The sequence below is a fragment of the Simochromis diagramma genome, unplaced genomic scaffold (genome assembly GCF_900408965.1).
Source record: "Simochromis diagramma unplaced genomic scaffold, fSimDia1.1 OVJJ01000545.1, whole genome shotgun sequence".
NCBI classification, from domain to species: domain Eukaryota; kingdom Metazoa; phylum Chordata; class Actinopteri; order Cichliformes; family Cichlidae; genus Simochromis; species Simochromis diagramma.
Window position 1 is genome coordinate 7,603,492 of NW_024387371.1, and position 16,689 is coordinate 7,620,180.

The 16,689-nt window shown below is 40.4% G+C and overlaps 1 long non-coding RNA gene and 1 pseudogene across 1 annotated transcript; one reads left to right on the forward strand and one right to left on the reverse strand.

Annotated features, from left to right (window-relative positions):
* Positions 1-2,394: 2,394 nt before the first annotated feature.
* On the forward strand, positions 2,395-10,141 carry LOC120719272 (annotated as a pseudogene).
* Positions 6,470-7,438, reverse strand: LOC120719273. Its single transcript, XR_005692643.1, has 2 exons — positions 7,137-7,438; positions 6,470-6,883 (listed from the first exon to the last, which is right to left on the reverse strand). It is a non-coding gene; the product is annotated as an uncharacterized LOC120719273 (long non-coding RNA).
* Positions 10,142-16,689: the final 6,548 nt, after the last annotated feature.

Consider the following 16,689-nt stretch of genomic DNA (forward strand, 5'->3'; position numbering starts at 1 on the left):
GAAATGTATAAACAATTTGTTTCATTGTGCATATGGATGAAATATAATGTAGATAAATGGGACAAAGGTTGAACTGAATGTTAACATTCATCAGATCACAGCTCAGGTTGTGTCAAACCAGCAAGTAAAAAAAATTTTGAGACACTAGAGGATGTTACCCTTCAGAGGTCCTAAATGTACTAAATGTAATTGATAAATATAAGTTATTAGCCAGTAAACGACTTGGCAATGTTCATGTAATACAAATATATGTATTATATTTTTCCTGGAGGGCAGTCATTTTTAAAAACAAGATGGCAGCTGCAGTGTAAGTCAGACTGTGAAATAAAAGATCAAAGAAGACTTAAACAGTATTTAAATATTCTGGCTTTTTCAACATTTAGACAAATTGTGTTTGAAATTCAAACTAATCTGCTGCACACTTTCTCTAACTCTGCTGCCACAAGGACAGATACAGGAAGTCGCTCAAACCACATGAAACTAATCTTTATAGTATTTGTTTTATTTTACTCCAGAAGCAAAAGATGTTTTCCAAAAATGGGACAAACTGTTGTTTAATTTTATGGTTGGTGTGGTCCTGAGAGTCGTTGAGCTTGTCTTTGTTTTTAGGGTCACAGGTTTCAAGCTGGTAATCAAGGTGTGAATCAGAAGGGTTAAATGAGCCCCGCCTGGTCTCTAATAAGCCTGCCCCATAAAAGACTTTTTCTTTTGTTTCGTGTCTGTGGATCATGTCTGTGGATCTTTTCTTTGTTAGTAACACTAAACATGTTAAAAGCTGAATTAAGGCTACACAGGGTTTATTTCCTCGTCCGATGAGTTAAATTCTTTGCTAAAAAAGTTAAAAAGCTTAAATTTTCATGTTCTATTGCTGTGACACAGGTGAGTGGGTCAAACATGAAACAGGAAGTTGACCCAGAAAAGCACAGGCTGAGGAAAATGACTTAAGTGTCTTTATTGTAAGATCATAAACTTGTTATAGCTAGTTTGTTGAATAAACTGATGGAAACAGGAACATGATGAAATCAATAAAAGTGCTCATTTTTGTGTTTTTGAATGTTGGTTGTCATTTATTTTATTCACACAAATGCAGTTTGGACAAGTGCTGATGGTCCTTTGTTAATTAAAACCAACTATCTTTTGGTTTTAATTAACTATCTTTAATCAACAGTCAACTATTCCCTCTGGGGAACAAACGTTTCCCTCAAACATGTTTGCATTCACACAAAGACATGGAGCACAAATGTGGGTATCAGCTCTAACTTCTGACCCCTGTGATCCACAGCTCCCTAAATAACTGTGTTTCATGGGGGGAGTAATAGTTGTGTGTCTCCAGACTGGATAAGAGAGATAAACAGCAGAAAATCGACACCAAATGCTGATATAATATCCTCACGTACTGTTTTAATTAAGTAGCAGTTCCTGGATTAATCATTGCCAGCGTAAACTACCCACAGACTACAATGTAAAAATACTCAGCTTCACAGCATTAAAAAGCATCTTTAAATCCTGGCACAAACCAAAGAAATAAAAAGTGTTTTATTCTTTAAGGATAGTTTTCCCCTGTGTTTCAATCAACACAGCCACACCGCAACTTTAAGTATCAACAAAGCCAATTGTGGTGAGTTACAGTCACAATTCGGCTCTTGTTCGGGTTGTATGAAGGGAGAATTACGTGACAAACAATCTTTTCTTCTCTGAAGTGGAAGACTTTACATTTCACTATCTACTCACTATTTACTCGCAGAACATTTGAGGAACTGCAATTTCTACTGCAATTTCTTCTTCTGTTTTTTCTGTGTCTAACCTTTGCCAGAAAGAAAGAGCAAAAGAGACACAAAAAAAAAAAACCGAAAAAAAAAAAACCAGTCAACTATTAGCTTCAATTGAACTGACTCAACCAATGAGGGCATCAAATTTGGATTATATGGTTTCAACTAGGACTAAACCAAAAGTTGTATTTTTCATTAAAAAGATGAGAAAATAAAGCCTGTAAAGTTTAAAACTTTAATTTCATTTAATCAATGTTGAACTCTGAGATTAGTCCAGTCAATTTTTATTTTAATTGTTACTGAAATGTTGAATTCACCACTGATGATAATGTTTTTCATCTATATGGATCCATTTCCACAACTTTTTGATCACTACTTCAGAACAACAACTACCTGGATACACAGGATCAAGACTGAACTCTGACATTAATCCAGTGAATTTTAACAACAGTCACGCTAAAAGACCATTTAATTGATTAAATCATGGTTAGTTTGTTACAATATGTGTAACATAACTGTTGTCCAACATGCAGCAAATTTGTTGGAGAAGCTCAGAAGAATCAAACTCGACATCTGGTGCATCTCGGACATCAAGGAATTTGGTGCTTTTGACGACCTGTTGACGACGGCTGTTAATCAAGGTGTGGATTAAGCGTGCTAAAAGAGGTCCTCCCAGTCTGATCAAACTCATTATCTTGGTGCAATTCAGAAACAACACGCTCAGGCAAAAACTGGGTCAACCCCCCTCTGACACCTTAATGTGGGCTTAATGATGACACGATGCCCACGTCTCCCAAAGAATTCACACCTGTATTCATGTAAACTCAGCCGCACCCACCTTGATTCAGACCCTGAAACCTGTGAGCCTAACGTTTAATGCAGGGACAGTCAACGACTCTTAGGACCGCCTTGAATCCCAGTGGAGGTTAAATACGTGGCTCTATCCATCAGACTTTAGATCTGGACTCCAGTTCTCTGCATTTCAAGAGATTGGGATTAAACCTGCAAGTACTACTATTTACAGAAGTTCCAGTTCCTCTGCAGGCTGATTTAGCTGACGAAGATTTTTGAAGCTCTCAGCACAAGATTAGGTGAATACTGGGCCAACCATCACAGGACTATGAACTCTCTTCACTGGACTCCTCACTGGTCTCCTCACTGGTCTCCTCAGTGGACTCCTGGGGGACTGGAGCCCTCCATGAACTCATATCTGAATCCAAACCTCCACCAAGACGTGGGAGTGTGCACACAGGAGCTGGCTGTGACCGTTTCTGAGCCTGTGCACGTAAGGAAGGGGATTTTTTCTGAGCTGCACAGTAAAGTTTCAGAAGCTGGCATCCCCGTCACTGCAACACATTTTGACCTGCAGCGGGAAATGCTCTGGATGGGAAACTACACGGTAAGAGCCAAAATGATGCTTCAGCAGAGTTTGTTTCTTCTACATTCACCTTAAACGTTGCACTCTGTAATAATATTTGTGCTCTTCTCTTAGGGTCATGTAAAATCCTTCCTTGGACCTACGATGGCACGCTACTCTTCTTTCCAAGTGCACGCAACTGATGCCATCAGACACATACAGAGTTTGGAAACAGGCGTGCTGTTCCTTTCTGAGTGCAACCTCAGATGTTACACTCGTGGAGGCCTCAACATGTTTGATTATCGGTAAGTGTTACATTGGCTGTTGATGACCTGAAGCTGTGAAATTATTCCTTATGTTATTGAATTAATGGCCATTTTTGGTGCTTTGCAGGATGGAAGAAGGAGCTGATATGCACAGTCTCCTCATTACTGATAACATGCTGCTCATGGGGGGATTACAAAACTATGTGGTTGAAGTTGACATGAACACACTTCAAGAAACTCAAAAAGTAAGACACCAGGCTTATGTTTATCAAAATCCACAACTATCTATGCTTACACCACTGGCACATCATACAACTGACTTCACAGCGAGTGTCTGACTGTCTGCTGCCTTGATTGTCCTTCCAGTTCACAGTGGAGGCACCTGGAGTGACAAAAATGCGTCAGACCAATCGTTTCTTCTTCTTTGGGCACCCTTCTGGCAAAGTAAGTATCACCTGATTGGATCAGTTTGATAAGGTTTGGTTTATATCTCTCTAACACTGACCCTCTGCTGATAACAGGTGACCCTTCGAGACTTGCGCACATTTAGGACACAAAAGTTTGACGCATTTCCTGGCGGCCTGTCAGACTTTGATGTTCACGGAAACCTTTTGGCTGTGAATGGGTTCTCCAGCCGAGGGCTGAATGAACGTTTCCTCATGGTGTATGACCTCCGCATGATGCGAGCTGCAACCCCCCTTTGGGTGCATGTGGATCCCTTCTTCGTGCGCTTCCTTCCTACCTACACGTCACGGCTCGCAATCATCTCACAGACAGGTATGAAGCTGGCTTCAGGATTCTTTAGTCCAGTTTTCTGTAGCATAGTCTTAATATGTTTGGCCAATAAATGTGACACACAATTTCCTTGGGTGATTTGTGGCTTTGCTATAACTGCCTGCATTCTGTGTCTTTTTCCAGGTGAGTGTCAGTTCTGTGAGCCCACTGGCCTCGCCAACATGGCGGATATTTTCCACGTCAACACAAATGGCCACTTTCTCACAAGTTTTGAGGTCTCATCCAGCAAACAAGCCTTAGCCTTTGGAGATTCGGGGGGATGTGTGCGTCTCTGGTCCGATACTCGGGATGTTATGTTTAACGTCTACTCCAGAGAGCCCTGCGTTGTGGATGCACAGCCTCAGCTGGCCTGGAATCGTAACCTGCAGCCCTGCTCTCCCATCCCCACTGCCCAGGCTACACCCAGCTCAAGGTAACACAATCACTAACGAGACTGAAGAGTTTGCATTAGAGCGTTCATAAATATTGTTGTCAGATTCAATAAAAGTTTGTAAGATAATGTCGAGTCTTCCCCAGTTGATATAAATGGTTTGCTCAATATTTTAAAAGCAGAGTCTCATGTAGTTCCCATTAAAGGTTTCCATCTAAAACATGTTTCTTTTCAACAGGTGGGCTCCTGGGATGGACCCAGAAATCCCACAAACTATTGAAACTGTTGGCTTCAACAGTTATGTGGAAAATCCTTCCGCCTGCCCCTGTAACCAGGTATGTAAAAAACTTGTTGCTCTTTTAAACTGTCATTTTTACAATATTGTAATAAATTTACAAAAAAAGTTAAACCCATCTCCACGTGGTGTATTTTAAGTTTTTTTTCCTGTTTGTTGTTTGCAGGTCCCTGCAAATAAAGAAGGGTCACCTGGTTATTACAACCACATCCCTGAATCTCCAACAGAGAGTGATGAAGAGCCGCTCCTTCACACTGTTCCCGAAAAGTACAGAAAGGTTGGACTTGTTATGTTTCACCCTGGTGTTCATAGAGATACAGTTAATTTTAAGATGTAACAATTTCTAGAGTGTTGCTACAAGCTTTGATTTCCCAAACATGTGACGAAGATGTGTTTGTTGTGCTTCAGGTGACAATTAAATACTCTAAACGTGGACGGGAAGATTTTGACTTCAAACATTACAACAGGACGTTGTTTGCTGGCCTAGAGCCGCAGATTCCCAACGCCTACTGTAACTGCATGATCCAGGTAAGAAGCTGAAGATTCACAATGTGTACATTTAATTTTTAATATGAGACAATTTGTCAAATGTTCCATGGGTCTTTTATGTTTGCATCTTAGGTGTTATACTTCCTGGAGCCAGTTCGCTGCCTTGTTCAGAATCATTTGTGCCACAAGGAGTTTTGTTTGGCTTGTGAACTCGGCTTCCTCTTCCACATGTTGGATTTGTCACAAGGAGATCCATGTCAGGTAAGTTTCTTTCTTTCTTTGTTTTCAATCTGTTGGGGATTGCAAGGCTCTTATTTTGAAATCTCATTTTGTTGTAACTGCCCAAAGTAACCTCTAATGTCTTCATCCTTAAGGCCGGCAACTTCCTCAGAGCACTTCGAAACGTCCCTGAAGCCAAAGAGATGGGCCTGATCCTCTCAAACTGTGAGGAGACGACAGGAACAGTCGAGCTAGGTCGCTTAATCCAGAGATGGAATCACTTCATCCTCTACCAGCTCTTCCAGGAGACACAGGAGCAGGAGGATCCACGGGCCTACAGGACGACCAGGAGCAGGTAAAACACATCGTTGTTGACCTGCATTCTTACTGGACACTGTCCCAGTCTTATCATTATGTTTGTTTATAAATGCAGAGTTTTCCTTCTGGTTTCTGAAATTGTGATTTGTGTTTGTGTTGCAGTTCTCTGGGCTCCTCTGGCGACTCTGTCATTAGAGAGCTGTTTTGTTCTGAAGTTGAGAACCGCAGCCTGTGTCTCTGTGGCATAGAAACAGTCCACTCCTCCCTCATGTCGCTGTTCAACATGCATTACCCCGACTCTCAAGGTGAGTCTGAGAGCACTGAGAGCATGGATATCTGTGACTGTGAATTACTCTGTCTTTGAAACTTGAACTATTAATGATTACATAATGGTTTGAATTAATTTAGTTTTTGAATGAGCAGAGGGAAATATCTGCTTGATTTGATGTATACACTGATATTCATTGTACTTTGACACTTCAGGAGAAAGAATAAAGGAGCACGACTTTGCTGAGATCCTGAAGAAAAGCATCTGCCTGCAGCAGAGATCTCACACATGGTGTGGAAACTGTGACAAGTATCAGCCCACAGTGAGTTACAGCTTTCATTCACTCATAATGACAATTCATTTATGGTTGATTGTTACCTGTTGTGCAGGGTAATCATTTCTTTGTGTTACACTGTAGGTGCAGACACGCAACATTCGACGTCTCCCAGATGTTTTGGTGATAAACTGTGAGGTGAACAGCAGCAAAGAGGCCGAATTCTGGAAGGTTCAGGCCGAGGTAAGCCACTGATTCACTGTGTTTAAATACAGTTAAAAGAAACAAAGAAACTAATGATTTATCTATTCATTATTTACATGATTGCCCATGTTTCTGTTTTTATAGTACGCCTTCAACAAATCCATGCGGAAGACAGATCAGGATCAGCGTCACGTGTGGATCCCCGCCACTCTCAAGATGTCCCTCAGCAAAAGTCAGAGACTGGAGATCAGCAGCTGGCCTGAGGGCGAGGAGGTGAGGACTTTAGATTTTCAGCTGATCTTTGCACTTGAAGAAATAATTGAGTAACTTTTCATCACCAAGTTAAAATTTGACTTCAAGATTAAAACCATATTTCCAGGAGCAATATTTTTTAAACATTATTACACTAATCTGAAGCATTGTAGATATTGAACTATAGGTTGGTTTTAGTGTTTTTGTTTCTGTAACACATGAATTTCTCAACTTTTGTGAAATAAAAAAGTTTATCTTACAATTATTTGCACTTTCTGTTACTAGTTAAGTGCTGCTGAACAGGCGGAGGGAGCTTCTCTGTATGACTTGGTGGCCACGGTGCCGCACATCCTGGACGCTGGCGCGGGTGGTAATCTGGTCGCACACATCAAAGTGGGTGAGACCTACCATCAAAGAAAAGAGGTGAGTGACGCTTAGATAAGAAAAGTTTGACATCTGCTGACTACAAAAAGTTTCATTTTTAACATTCAAAATGATTTTATTATTTCAGGGAGTCTCTCGCCAGCAGTGGTACCTCTTCAATGACTTCCTCATTGAGCCGATTGAGAAGGTAAGGATCCTAGATAAGAATCCTGCTTGTTTATTCATGCTAACTTTAATGTGTGCAGTCATTTAAAAATGTTCTCCTTTTGTTTTCAGACTGAGGCTGCACAGTTTGATGTGAGCTGGAAAGTGACAGCCATCCTGTGTTACGCCAAGAGAAACTACCACATCAAATACGACCTCCGCAGTGAGTGTCAGCACAATCAGTCTGAAGTCAAATCCGACTTATATCAGACTGAGAAGCAGAGCAAGACAGACGCCACTTTCATCCCACTCACAGTCAGTGAGATGCCGCAGGCTGGTGACCTGGTGGGGCTGGACGCTGAGTTTGTAAAGCTCAGTGAGGTAAGTCTGGCTATGATACCATCATTTATTATAATATACGATCAAAAACAATTTTAAATATTCCTAGTACATATTTTCAGTAGTTCAGCTAATCTGACTCATGCATTTAAAACAAATTTGACCCCTGAATGTGTGCGTTTGCAGGAGGAAGCAGTGCTGCATAACGACGGCACCAAATCGACCATCACGCCCAGTCAGATGTCTGTGGCCAGGATCACCTGTGTGAGGGGTCAGGGGCCCAACGAGGGGGTCCCCTTCATCGATGACTACATCTCCACTCAGGAGCAGGTGAGAAGCTGCAGAGAGAAAAGACCACGATGACCTAAAAGAATGAATATATAATGTTTCAAGGATCCACCCGCTAACTTGTCAATTTGTTCTTCCAGGTGGTCGACTATTTGACAAAATACTCTGGAATCGAACCTGGAGACCTGGATGCCACAGTATCCTCTAAGCACGTGACCACGCTGAAGTCGACCTACCTGAAGCTACGCTTCCTCATCGATGCAGGAGTTCGCTTCGTCGGCCACGGCCTGCAGAATGACTTTCGTGTCATTAATTTAGTGGTACGTTATTTCATCAGTTTTAAATTTCAAATTAGTTCATATAGTTTAAAGATGTGATTTTTTTTTATAGATGTGCTTTGATTTTAATGTTTTTTATTTTCTGTTTCTTAAGGTTCCCAAAGATCAAGTTATCGACACCGTGCACCTCTTCCGATTGCCCTACAAGAGGATGATTTCTCTGAAATTCCTTGCTTGGTATTTTCTTGGTAAGTTAGTAGAAACAAAAAAAACAAAATCAAATCCAAATAATCCAAATATGAGTCTGTAATCGAATTAAATCACATTATTACAGTGAGAGGGATTAGGATCCAAATATGTAAACTGGATAATCCGCTCATATTACTGTCAGTATTAAGTTAAGTATTCAGTATTAAGTCAGTATAGATCATGATGTTTTAGTTGTCATCAAACTCATCTTGGAATTAAATCTGAACAACAAAGTATTTAGAGGCTTTTTTGAGTTCATGCACTAAAGCGTACGTGTTAATTCCTCATATCCACACTGTAATCTGAAGCTGAACACTTTCATTTTAATCATTCCTGACCTTTTTTTCATGTCCACAGGCCTCAACATCCAGGGAGAAACCCACGACAGCACGGAGGACTCATGCACGGCCCTGAAGCTTTACAGGAAGTACCTGGAGCTGTATCAGGAAGGAGGGAATCATTACGTGATGAAGGTGCTCTACGAAGTCTACGACAAAGGCTTCCAGCTGAACTGGAAAGTCCCGGATTCGGACATGAGATAGTCCGTCTGAGTGTACTGAATGCACTCTCCATTCATCCACAGTTGCTGCTGTGCTTCCCTCTGTGATGGGACTGTGAGCAACACCATGACCTGAGGATGCTCGGGCTGCTTATTTTGTATCATATTTTATAGTTATTTGCTTTGAGTCAGTGACTCAGTTGTTTTTATCATATCTAAATGTAAGCTTTTTATTTCAGAGAGGTTTACAGGGGGGAAAGTGATCATTCAAAATATGAATTTGAAGCATTTTGTTTTTGTTTTTAAAAAAAGGAAAAAGTCAAAATTGTTGCATGTAAATGAAGTCATCCTGAGCACTGTAAAATGTTTGTTGTTTGATACCAGGAAGTGGAGAATGTGCACGAATCCATGAAAATCTTGATTAAAACAGATTCCAACCACAATGAATTTAGTTTGTTTTTTTTCCCGCCAGATTCTGTGAAATCTGTTGCACTGTTCATTTTCCAGCTAACGTTTTGCAGCTTTCTCAGAATTCAGATCAACGTTCAATTTTTCAAAAGCTGTCATTTCTCTTCTATAAATGACACATTTAGCAAGTTTTAAAAAAATTGTCCTCTATATTTCACCTCGACATCTTTAAAATGCTCTAACTGGTAAGGACTGTGCTTCAAGTGCAGCATTTACAGCCACCACCAAAAGTAGTAACTATACTTTAATAGACGTGCTTCATTTCATAAAGCTTTAAGTCACATTTGAACGATTTTTTGATATAATGGTGCCCTCTGCTGGATGATATGCACACTCTTACCGTTTCCACTCTTACAGTTGTTTTTTAAAGGTTTATGTCATTATTTTCATTGTTTTTTGGCTTGTTTTGTTTTGGGAACCATAAAATGAAATTGTTTGAACTCCTTGTCTGGTCTTACCAACAACTCTACAAGTAAAACTAAACATACAGTTAGTAATGATCCAGGAGATATGTTAAAAATCTACACAACACAGTTATTTCAATGTTCCATGAAAGAATGTGTAAATCTACACAGAGTATAGAACCTTGGAGTCATTTTTGACCAGGACATGTCCTTCAATGCACATATTAAACAAATATGTAAGACTGCGTTCTTCCATTTGCGCAATATCTCTAAAATTAGAAATATCCTGTCTCAGAGTGACGCTGAAAAACTAGTTCATGCATTTATTACTTCCAGCTGGACTACTGTAATTTCATATTATCAGGATGTCCAAAAAACTCACTGAAAAGCCTTCAGCTAATCCAAAATGCTGCAGCAAGAGTACTGACAGGGACTAGAAAGAGAGAGCATATTTCTCGTTTTGGCTTCCCTTCATTGGCTTCCTGTTAAATCCAGAATTGAATTCAAAATCCTGCTCCTCAAATTACAAAGGTCTTAAATAATCAGGCCCCATCTTATCTTAATGACCTTGTAGTACCATATCACCCTATTAGAGCACTAAAACTTTCTTAAAACTTTCCTTTTTGCTAAAGCATATAGTTAGGGCTGGACCAGGTGACCCTGAATCCTCCCTTAGTTATGCTGCAAAAGACGTAGGCTGCCGGGGGATTCCCATGATGCATTGAGTTTTTCCTTTCCAGTCACCTTTCTCACTCACTATGTATTAACAGACCTCTCTGCATTGAATCATATCTGTTATTAACCTCTGTCTCTCTTCCACAGCATGTCTTTTATCCTGTCTTCCTTCTCTCACCCCAACCGGTCGCAGCAGATGGCCCCGCCCCTCCCTGAGCCTGGTTCTGCTGGAGGTTTCTTCCTGTTAAAAGGAGTTTTTCCTTCCCACTGTCGCCAAAAGTGCTTGCTCATAGGGGGTCATATGATTGTTGGGTTTTTCTCTGTATCTATGAAGCGCCTTGAGGCGACTTATGTTGTGATTTGGCGCTATATAAATAAAATTGAATTGAATTGAATTATAGTAATCCTGTTCAGCTGGATATGTGGAGGTCAGGGATGAATGTGTTGTGTAGTCTCAATAATATTAAAGCAATAGTGTGATCACAATACTGATAACTGGGAGGCTTAAAAACGAGCTATTACAGTCTCAGAAAATAATAATAAAATAAATCAATACGAATATTGTTGTCAATATGTGGCGAGTAAGACAGTCAAGGCCTTTGAACCAATTCAAGGCTCCGAAATCAACAGATTCTGTGAGAGAGAGGAAGCATTTTTTCAGGGGTATAAAAGTCCAAAGAAAGCTGTAACCTTTTCCGTGCCAGAGTATTGTTTAAACTTAAAAGTCAGTCAGAAGTCACCAAACACTCAGGACTCTTCAGAAGATCGTGAAGTACACTTATAACACTACGAATGGCTGGTGTGAAGCTGATATCCAGGTCCAGATTTAGTAAGTAGAAATTTCTTTGGGTGATGTACAGTGCGCTAATTCACGTGATTCATATACAAAGATGTAAACATTTAATTTCAACAATTCCCAGCCAAACGCAGCGCAAAGCAGCGGCTTACACATGAGCACATCCGCATCCACAGCAACAACCAACATAACCACAAGTAACAGTAAATAATAAATATTGAATGTTACTGAGCAGCACACAAGTCCGACAACACACACCTGTGTGCGTGTAGATCCATATATTCACAAGGGTTCTCTGTGTAACTGTCTAATAGTAGGTGTGGGGAGCCCTGCCCCCCAGGACATGAAGCAGGAATGGAGGAGATGAAGGCCCCAGACATCTACAGAGCACGAGAGTAGTGTAGCAAAGTAACTGCGCGAATTGCTTGTTATTTTCTGCAGGCTGTGTGAGGCTGTGTCTTACTGAAGTCTGACACCGACAAGGTCACACTAACAGCTGCATTTTGATATTTGAATATCGTGGTTATGTTCTGACTGAGAGAAGAAAAAAAAAACGAAGTAGACGAAAATCGCTCCAATTTCAATTATGGGTCGATCTGTGTGAGGATATTAAAAAAAGAAAAGTTCATCTCAGTTTTGCTGTTCCATAAAAGATCAGTATTATTTCTGAAGAGCAGAAACGGAGAGACAGAGAGGGAGCACAACATTTTGATCCCAACCCTCATATTTACTTATTAACAATTAAAGAATGCCTAATTGGGACCTGACTGAAAAGCCGATTAAAATGAGAAATGGACCCTTTCATTCAAAGCAGGACACAAATGTGTTCAGTTAGTCACAGCTAAACATAAAAGTACAATAACAAAAATATGAGCAAGGATTGATGCTTGACTTTAATGGCAACTTTGACAATTAATTCTCATGGATTTCTGTCAATTTGCAAATTGTATGTACTATGTATAAAATTTGTCTGTTTAATAAAAACAATTTGTTTTATTGTGCATATCTATGAAATATAATGTGGATAAATGGGACAAATGTTGAACTGAATCTTAACATTTATCAGATCACAGGTGAGGCTGTGTTAAAGCAGCAAGGAAAACATTTTTTGAGAAACTAGAGGATGTTGAATTTCAGAGGTCCTAAATATGCATTATTTAAAGGTCTTAAAGGTCTTCTGAGTTTTTGCTTTTTGGTTGTGCAAACAAACTAAATACAGGTATGTCTGTGAAGGTTCTCAGTCATCCAGGTCATCGTAGTCAAAGGAGCTTGCAAAGAAAAGCGTCTGGACTTCTTTAAGTTACTTGAAGACGTTGTAGCCGGTGTATCAGAAAAACTCAGGAGAGTTTTCTCCAAGCATGACATCCCGGTGCATTTCAGACCCAGCAACACGCTCAGACAAAAACTGGTTCACCCGAAAGACAAAACGCCAAAACATATGAGTGTACAATGTGGTGTATGCTGTACAGTGCAACGAGGAATGCCGAGACCTCTTCATTGGAGAGACCAAACAGCCACTTCACAAGCGCATGGCACAACACAGAAGAGCCACCTCCACAGGACAAGACTCAGCTGTCCATCTGCATCTTAAGGATAAAGGACACTCTTTCGAGGATGCCAATGTTCACATTTTGGACAGAGAGGACAGATGGTTTGAAAGAGGAGTGAAAGAAGCCATCTATGTCCACTGTGAGCGACCATCTTTGAACAGAGGCGGGGGTTTACGACACAAACTCTCTGCCATCTATAATCCAGTTTTGAGATCCCTCCCCAGATGCCTTAACGCCCACTCACATCCTTTTTTTTTTTTTTTTTTTTTTGTGTCCCGTTTGGATCTTTAGCCATCAGAATTGTTGTCTTAAGGCCAAGAAAGATGCCAAGCGGATTTATTTTACCAAGTGGATCATCATGGCCTTGCCATATTGGTCCATTTGATTGACCTTTATTATAATTATGTATTTATTTTATTTTCAGTTGCTACAAACGGGACAGACATGACTGGGGGACAGGACAGGGAGAACGAATGAAAGAAAGAGAGGGAGAGAAAGAAAACCAAAGGGGAGAAGAGACGGTGAGAAGGGGGGGAAGAAAGAAAAAAAAACAAACAAACAAAAAAAACAAAACACCTGGGTCACCTGTATGGAGAAAAAAAACAGAAGAGAAAGCAAACAACAAAGAGCGACATAATAAAAAAAAAAGCACCATCACAATAAACTAGCTAGCAGTAGATATCAGTAGTTACTAAATAATAAACGATATTGTGTAGCACCCAAGATAGACAGCGCACAATGTGCTTTGAGGCAGCAGCCAAGAAAGCTGTAGTCCGCGTCTGTGAATATCCAACGCCCACTCACATCCTGGGTCATCTGATCTCAGGAATTCGCATGATAAGGTGGGGCCAGGTTTCACAATGAACTCACCCGAAACTCTGGCTGATTGGGACCCACACCCAGTTTCACACCTTGGCTCAGGCATTTAGAGGATCATCAGGGGGTCCTTTTGTCCCTCTGTGGGGGGATACTCCCACTGGGTTTATATCTGGGACTCTCCACCATTTGACCTTAGAACTGAAGAAGCTTCTCGGATGAGAGGTGAAACGTCTTCAAGCAACTTAAAGAAGTCCAGACGCTTTTCTTTGCAAGCTCCTTTGACTAAATACAGGTATGTTACTTTTCCTGGAGGGCAGCCATTTTTAAAAACAAGATGGCAGCTGCAGTGTAAGTCAGACTGTGTCAGACCTTCGTCCCGTAATGATTCCCTTCTTCCTGAAACAGCTCCAGGAACTTCCTGTAAAGCTTCAGGGCCGTGCATGAGTCCTCCGTGCTGTCATGGGTTTCTCCCTGGATGTTGAGGCCTGTGGACATGAAAAAGAATGATCAGAAATTATTCTCCTTTCTTTCTCTTTTTCTCTCTCAGTCTATCTTCCACAAGCTCTTCTGGAAGCTTTGCTGATTTCAAATAACCCTTATCTTCACCTTACACTCTCTTGTTCGTGAGCATGGAAGAGCCTTTGCCTGCCCTGGATCAATTGTTTGGTCTTTTTCACTTATCCTCCTAACTTAGTAGAGTTGAAATGCCTGCTCAACGAGAGAAAGGTAAGATGACATTTTTCTTGCAGGTGACTCTCAGGTGTGACAGGTGTGCCAGCAGGAAAGAGTAATAATAACCTGCATCCTGAGGTTTGTCATGCAGGATTAAAGGAGCCAGGCTTTGTTCACACAGCTAGGATTGTATTTTACACTGACCCTGGGTCAGTATAAGTATCATACAGTTTAAACGAAGCACTGAAACTTGCACATATTTATTACAGATGCACTGAAGCTAATCGAGATATTTGCTGTCAGTCTGTGGCTGCGATTAAACACTTTACTGGAAACTTTATCAACTAGTAACTTCATCAGTCATGACAGAAGCTAATATTTCTGTGCTAACATCGTTTAACCAGTAACAGCTTTACTCCAATATAAGCTAACGTTTACACCGTAACTTTAAGCTAGCACCATAAAGACGGTAAAACACGTAATAATATCTACAAATGCATCTTAAAGCTGTTATATTAGCACTCGGTGTATTACTAACATAACCACATTAACATTATTGACACTCGCTGACTTTTAATAGTCATTCTATAAATGCTGTCCGTTTAAACGGTCTTACCTGTACACACTGCATATCCACCGGATTCCAGCCAGAGTGGATTCTGGAGTCTTCCACGCTCCTGTTAGTGATCCTCCATCTGGATGGATGAGAACAACCTTCTGAACAATCTAGCAGGAGATGGCCCATATCTATGGGACTGATTTGTGCTAATAACGCCCATTGTATGGACTGATAACAGCCGAAGCGGGTGAATAAAGTCACCCAGTAGCTAGCTGTGCCATTACCCAGCATACACCACTCCCTCCATAAATGCAATAAACGATACAAAAGTTTCGTTCTACCTGTTTTTCAGGTAGTTGTTTACATTATATAATTTATTGTGTTCTGTATACGTCACTACAATGTGATTTGGAAAATGTCTAAATATACCGACAACAGGCACTTCCGCGGCAATCTCTTCAATCGGAGGACCCTTCACGTCAATTCCCGACGCGAGGGGGGTACCCTGCGCGTCCATAAGTGCAGCAGAGGGAGCCTGACCATGCGTCACACGTTTGACGAGTTGGGAGTGAGAACGTGTTGTCACTTCAGTCTTCAGCACTTCCTCAAAACATGAAGAAATCCTTTCTCCTTACAAATATGTCTGCCTCAAGGTTTTATGACAACATGATTCTTTGATTAAAATTCATTGTTTGCATTTATTGGTAAATATTGACCCTTGAACCACATCTTCACACTTCAACAACACTGATACACACTGGGAATGTTTATGCCAGTGTTGGTGGTCATCTCAAGTTCACTGTACAGATAAATCCTGTGAGTCTTTGGCACACCTTTGCGTTCATTGAACGTCTTCTTCCTTTTGATCAACTGATGGTCAAGCGTGTGGTGTTCCTGTGGATAACCAATCCTCCTGACATCACCACCGCGTTGCTTTTATAGGAAAATATGTGAAAGGAAAAATGACACAACAGCAACAAAGACAAAACAATGTTTACAATTAAATACATGAAATACTTTTAGGTTCATGGTCATTCAGCTGGCCAAAGAACCCATCTACTTATACAAAAATGATAAGGCTGTACGGTGAGTGATGGCTCAGATTTTAGTATAAAAATGTGAATTCTGTTTATTTGCCAAACAGTTTTCTTCTTTTAAACAGTTTTTTTTTTGGCCGATTTAAAAACACTTGGTCTGATAAAGTTCCTCAGCACTGTACATAATCAAAACTAACAGTCAAATAAAACTATCATGACTTTTATAAAATTTTAATTGTACACATTTTCAGAAAAACACAAACTTGTCATAAAAACCATTTTAAAGCACTAAAATCTTTGGAACAAATTTTCTGACAGTATGCTTTTCCTTTAGTGTTTGTAATGTGCCAGTTCAGAGGATGCTGTGGATGCTGGTAAATGTTATTTCTGTTCTGGTTTGTAGCTTAACCATTTTTGTGCTTCCAGTTCCATTTCTCTATCGCCACTGAATTTATTTATCTGTGACGGCTGGAACAGAAGTGCTGCAAACAGACTTCCTTACAACTTCTTCCCTTGCAAAAGGACATTTTATTTGCAGTTATTGAGTACAAGAAACTTCATCAAGAGTTGCTGAAACAAAGCAATTCTTTTTATTTGCTTCTCCCAGATCACAAACCTCAACATATACATGAACAGGACGGGACAATTAAGT